Here is a 6985-nt window from a genome sequence, read left to right on the forward strand (position 1 = left end):
AAAAAGTCACCTTATTAACATAAACCCAGTGTGGTTGAAAAGAGCTTGTTATGAATAACAAAGAGATCTTTATGACTCTTATCACTTAGGAAATTCCAAGGGTTTAAGGAGCTCTGTGCCAGAAAAAGGACAAAGACTAAGTAATATATTTCTTATTATAAAGCACAATATCACAGATGTCTTTATAGGGAAGTTACCATTTGAGCTGAATTTTAAGGGGCAAGTAGAATTCACAGATGTGTAGGTAAAAAGGTCAGTCCACAAAAAAGAACAAAGGGGGCAAAGTCCCTAAGAAATGAAAGATCATGACCCATCATGGAGTAGATGGAAATACAGGACATGTGTGGGCAAGCAGAGAGATGATGGCAAAAATCTGGGTGAAGAGCTCTGTTTTCCTTTTGCCACTCTTAGGAGGTCAGGCTGTCTCCTACAGGCAATGCCAAACCACTGAAAAGTTTTAGAACTCTGCATTAGCCATATGGAAGTGCAGGCTGGAAGCTGCAGACATTAATAGAAGGTGGCATTAGTCCACATGAGAAATGATGCAAGTTATCAAGAAGGCCAGCCCAGGGCAGGGGTTGGAGAGAGAGATGCAGATGTGAGGAGGGTTTAGGACATGTGATCAAAGGTGGTGCACAGTGGCAATGATGAACTCAAGTTTTAGAATTAAACAGATCCAAGTTTCAGTTCAGCTATTATTCACTCTGTGACCTTGAGCAAGCAATCTGTGCCTCAGTTTCCTCACCTATAAAATGATGCTAAGAGTACCTACCTCATATAGTTAGTGTACTAAATTAAAATATTAGGGATTAGTATAATGTCTGACACATAGGATGTGCTCAATCAATATTAGCTACAATTATGACTACTGATTAGGCGTGGGGAGTGGAGATGGAAAAGGAGAAATCGAAGACTTAGGTTTCTAGACAAAGCATCTTTACCTACTCCCTTTAAGTAGGGAAAGATGGTGTCACGGACCCAGATGAAGAATCAGGTGGAAGAACACACTTGAGGGAAAGAATTTTAATTTCCAGTTTTGGAAATGTTGAATTTAAGATGTCTATGGGACAGCAATGGAAATGTCCACTAGGCATTCAGTAGAGAGATCAGGGCTGGAGAGGAAGATTTAGAGGATTCACAGCACAAACAAGGACATTTAAATCAGTAGAAGATGTATAATCAATTGAAAAGGGGTATTAGAGTAGTAAGAGGAGGAAACTCAGAGAACACCAACATGCAGAGGGGGTACAAAGAAGAGCGCTGGACAAGGATCCTGGGGATTGTCGCAGATGGAAGAGGGAGACTGTCCACTCGCAGTGCTTCCAAGGGAGAAGACAGTTCACCCAGAACCCACTGTGTGCCTGCTTTCTGCTGAGCAGCTCATAAAGAGAAGTAAGACACCAGCCTGGCCCTCACAGAACTTACAAGAAAGCTCCAGGAGCTTCAAAAACCACATTGTAATGGACTGCAATTCTGTTTTAGTTGCCTCTTTTCCATCTTCTCTCTTCTTTATGAATAAATAATTTTCACTTGCAATTTCTCTGCCCATCTCTGTCTTTGCTTATAGGGTAGCTACACACGGGCTCAGCCCTCGTGTAGACAGCAGGTCTCCTGAAAGCATTATGTGGTGGGGCCAGGCCAGACCAGATGTCCTGTGTTGCCTTCCGGTTCTGTAGAGCTTCCTCCCAGTCTACTGTGGCACACTGCCCCACACAGCCAGTGCTTTGAGAAGTGAGTCAAATACTCTGGCCAGGAAGGAAGTAAGTGTTGCAGGTCTGTGGGAATGTAATGTAGCTACTTTAACAACAATCTTGCGCATTGAAAAAGATACATGGATTTCAAATTAACTTTAAAGCATGTCTAGTTTTGCAACAATGTGCTATACATGTCTAGGGTATGCAAAAAGCTGGATTCATGTAATTTAATCAAAGAGAGCCACATGTTCTGAGATTGAGTGGGAACTAGTGGATGGGGACACTTAATACTTGCTCACTAACTCAGCAGGTTAGTGTAGAGCTATAACTCTCCTGAACCTTTGTCAAATCCCCCCCCCCCCCCCCCCCCCCCTGTGATGAAAGGGCATATTAGTGCAAATCTGCAAAAAATGCTCCCAATAGCTCCCTCTATGGATTAGACAACTTTGTCCCAGAATCAAAGGCTGGGGTAGCTGCCTTACGATAGCCCTTGTCCCCCATTTTCCTGAGGCTGCCTCCTCTGTATAATCCAGACAGTTATATTTGGTACTGGGCAAGGAAATCTCAGAGTGCCAATGAAACCAAGTTTAGTTAACTTACAGGTACACAGTAACAAGTGATAAGGATGATCATGAAAGAAGAATACCAAACACATCCTTAATGCTTAAAGGACCAGGCATTGTTTTAAGTCCTTTATATGGAATAACTTAATCCTTGCAAACACCATAGAAGGTAGGCGCTATTATTAGCCAATTTAACAAAAGAGGAAACTGAGATGGAGAAGTGGCTGGGTGGAAGACAGGGACTGACTGTAAAACAAAAACAAAAAACACAAAGGATCTTTTTGGCGTGATGGAAATGTTCCATAGCATAATTGTGATGGTGGTTACATGACTGTATCTATTTGTTAAAATTTGCCAAACTGCATATTTAAGGTTACTGAACTGTACTGCATGTAAGTAATACATCAATAAAGCTAATTTAAGAGGAGAAAACATAAAGAAAGCTTCCCAAAAAGAGGTAGCAAAGAGAGGGGAGCAAGGCCTTACTAGGTAGGTGAAGTAGGCAAGCTACATAACAGCTCTGTGTCTCTATTTCCATATATATAATAATAATACCTAGTCCTCAATAAATGTCAGGTTTCTTCCTCTTGTCTTTTGTCCCTTTTCTGTACCATAAGACTGAGCCAGCTATAAATCAGGACTATCATTTACGGGTGGGGTGGGGGTTCTTACCACAGTCCCTCCAGACAAGGCTGTCAGATAGAAATGGTTGTCTCTCTAAAGGGGAGTTCTCTCCTCTATAGATAAGAAGACTATCATACGTTGTTGGAAAAGCTCAAATTGACACAATAATTTCAGAGTAGAATTTTATAGTATGTAACAAAATTTTAAGCCCATATACACTTCTACAAACCTATGTTAAAGAAGTGCCAGCAAAAAACCTGCAAAAAATATCTACGTAGAAGGATGCACATGGAAACTCCATAAGAGTAAGAATTGAAAACAGTCTTAATGCCCATCAATAAGGCTTGGTTCAGTGAGTTAAGAGACCTCTGCTCCCGGAATACAATGAACTGACAGGCAACATAAATACTTACATACTGACATAGGGAGACCTGCCCAACATATTGCTAAGAGAAAAATCTATGTGTAGAGCAATATGCGCGAAATGATACCATTAAAAAAAGAAAGCTTGTGGGGCAGAGCTTGCTAATTGTTTTTCAGCATCCCTGCTTTATTTCATTTAGTAATAGAATTCTGGTCTCCTGCCAATCCTGTACGTTTTAAATGGGCATCTAAAGACTACATTAGCTTGGGTGGGTATAGAGATCCCAGGGGGCAATGTAGCCCAATCCTACATGTACATGGATGACCAAAGCCTCCTTCTTTAGCCAGGTTTGGCAGAGGGTCTAAATTCGGGCCAAAGGGACGTGAGCAGAAATGATGCATGCAAGTAAAGGTCACATCCTTCAAAAGGAAGCTGGTTGTCTTTCACTTCCTTTGTTTCTTCCTGCAGCTGGACCCAGAGATAACCCTTTGATGCAGACAAGGACCCCTTCTTGGAACAGAGGCAACTACCTGCTCACTCCTCCAAATGCTTCTAGAAAGAGGAGGAAACCTCTATAGTGTTTGAGCCACTGTAGTTTGGAGTCTCTGTTACAGCAGCTAATCCTGTATCCTAAGTAACACAGAACACGTTGACAGTATTACCACTACTGAGAACTGTAACTCACACATCCAGTGCTTATTGTGTGCCAAGCACTGTTCCAGGTACTTCACATGTAATAACGAATTTAACCCTCACAACAACCCTATGAGTTGAGTTCCGTAACTGTCCCTATTCTACAGATGAGAAAACTAAGACACAAGGAGGCCAAGGAACTTGCCAAAGGTCTCCCAATAAGAGTGGCAGAGTTGGGACACGCACTCCAGAGGCTATGTTCCTAATACAAATCCCAAATTACCTCTGGATATGGAATATATGGAGGGAAAAGGAAAAAGTCTCCTTTTTACGCTTTTCTGAATGTTTGAATTTTTTTATAACAGCCTTGCATTATTTTTGTAATTTATAAAAGTTTTTTTTCTAAATCTAGATATTTTGGTAAAAAATAACCACAATGTAGTGATGTCATTAACTTAAAATAAAACTTATAAAAAGAAGAAAAAATTCACTTTTCAGGCCTAATTGCTCAGGCTCAAAGACAGCAGGAAAGCTGATCTGTGCTGAGCCCTAATATCACAAGACAGTGGTAAAGAATGGATCTGATGCAAAGACAGCAGAATAAGTCTGAAAATGCTCCACAGATGGGCCAAACCAGCCAGCTGATGCTGCTGTTGTCCAAACAAGCAGTTGGACACATTTCTCATTTTTCATCATTTGTTTTGCTATGATATATCTTCAACATAAACCTAGAAAGGGGAAAAGAAAGACCCTCTCAGTCAACCACTCCTCCCTTGAGAGGGTCTCAGACATACAGTCTCTCTTTGCATTTGTAAATATTTAGCCCTCTAGTTCCTGGAAGAAGATGAGTCCTGCCTTTTGTAAACCCTCCTGTGCTGCATAACAACTCTGCGGGGGGTGTGCCGAGACAAAATGTCACACCATATATGAACTGAAAAGAGTGGCTTGCTGATTGTTTTAGTTTCAGATCTTCTAACTGGAATGAAGGATATTAAGTCCACACAGTTACTGGATTTGCAAGACTAACAGCACTTAGGAGTTTCTGTGCATTTATTTATCTGCAGGGCTTCCTGGCTGACGGGAAATGCGTACGCACTACACAGAAGCCCATGTAAGCCCTAAGCCAGCAGGTTTTAAGTGAAAACTACAGTTTGCACCTAGGTTAGACTACTTATAGAAAATGATATTTTCTTTTTAGGTTTTCACGTTAGGTTAAAAAACTCTACCCATAACACATTATGTCCTTTAAAGATGATGCTAGCAACAGTTTCATGATCGCTGTTTTACTCATTTGCTTTCCCCTCCCCCAACAATATGACAATCAGCTGTGTTTTATTTCTTAGCATTATCTATGGAATATCATCTTACCAAATGATTCTATTTTGTGGGCAACAATTTAAAATTATATATTTTTAAAATTTTTTTAAAACTTTATTTATTTTGAGAGAGAGAAAGTGTATTACAGAGCCAGAGAGGGACAGAGAGAGAGGGAGAATCCCAAGCGGATGCGGGGCTCAAACCCCACAAACCGTGAGATGATGACCTGAGCCAAAATCAAGAGTTGGAGTTGACCAACTGAGCTACCAAGGCACCCTAAAACTGTATTTGCTTTTAGCCTGTATGGAGACCTATCATTTTTTCTCAGGACCGTTCTGGATGGAGAATAGTTACTTAGTCTCTCATGTAGGATTTGATGTTAATACCCCAGGGAGGTGGTTTTGTTATCTAATGGACTCATGTCTGAGTCATTCTCATTAAGGAAACTTTGCTTTGAGCAGGATAATTTTTGCTCAAAATCAGTTCAGTTTAGTATGAATTTCATGAGCACCCACTATGCTCCTTCTGTGACAGGACCTAGAAATAAACCTGGAATGTTGAGTCTAGTCAGGGAAAAGGACTCTCTTTTTCTATCAACATGATAACAAAGATATAAAAATGATACTATTCTAGGGCATGAATTAAAAAAAAAATCTTTTTTTCCTGTCTTTTAATTAATTTACTCATATAATTTAACATAGATGCTGATGGTTTTCAAACTACCATTAAATTTAGATTTATCTCAATATTTTTCAAAGAGTGGTATAACATTTTAAAATGCCAACATTTATGATACTCTGAATGTTACATACTTTGCTAATGTTTAGATTTTTTTAACGTTTATTTATTTATCTTGAGTGGGGGGACACTCACGAGCAAGGCAGGGGCAGGGAGAGGGAGGGAGAGAGAGAATCCCAAGCAGTCTCTGGCACGGTCAGCACAGAGCCCCATGCAAAGCTCCATCTCAGAAACCACGAGGTTGTGGCCTGAGCCGAAATCAAGTTAACTGACTGAGCCACCCAGGCACCCCACTGTTTAGACATATTACCAAAGTTTTATGTTTTGGGTTTGTTTTGTTTTTTGTGGGGTGCCTGGGTTGTTTTGTTTTTTACAGAAAAGGTAAACTTGTATGTATTCTGTGCAAAGAGGGGGATAGAAATCACCTTAATATAACATTGCCTTTCCTTTGTTGCAGTCACAGTCCCATCAACAGGCCAGGAAAGCCATCCCATTCCTGTAGTAAGCACTTGTGAATGGGGAAAGGGAACCCACACTGTGGTTGTAGCATCCAACGGCCGCTCTGATGTGGCAGCGCTGGCTCGCACCGCCGTAAGCCTCAACACCACACAGGCTTGAAGCACTTTTTTCTTTTCCTTTGCTTGGCTTTAGTGGAGTCTTACCCAGCACTCTCATTCCCTTGGGATCCTGATGCAGTTTTCCTTGAGTGCTGTGATCCAGATGATGGAGCTGTTGATGTAGGATGAGGTGTGTTCTCAGGAGACTCTGGGTAGGACTTCACGCAAGACCCCTCAGCAGTTGTGATACTGGATGAAGATTGCAGAAGTGGTGTGGCTACAGGGGTCTCCCGCCTTGGTTACCATGTCCTGCCTCACAAGAAGAGTCAGGTCTGCTAACTGTGGTTTCCACTAACCCGGGTCCACTAACCCGGTTTCTTAAGCTAAATATACAAAACAATGTGCAATGAGGCATGCAGTCTTGTGTAATTATTTATAGAAAAATACATGCAGGGGTTCCTGGGTGGCTCAATCAGTTGAGCGTCCAACTCTTCA

This window comes from Panthera uncia, chromosome D2 (genome assembly GCF_023721935.1).
Source record: "Panthera uncia isolate 11264 chromosome D2, Puncia_PCG_1.0, whole genome shotgun sequence".
NCBI classification, from domain to species: Eukaryota; Metazoa; Chordata; class Mammalia; order Carnivora; family Felidae; genus Panthera; species Panthera uncia.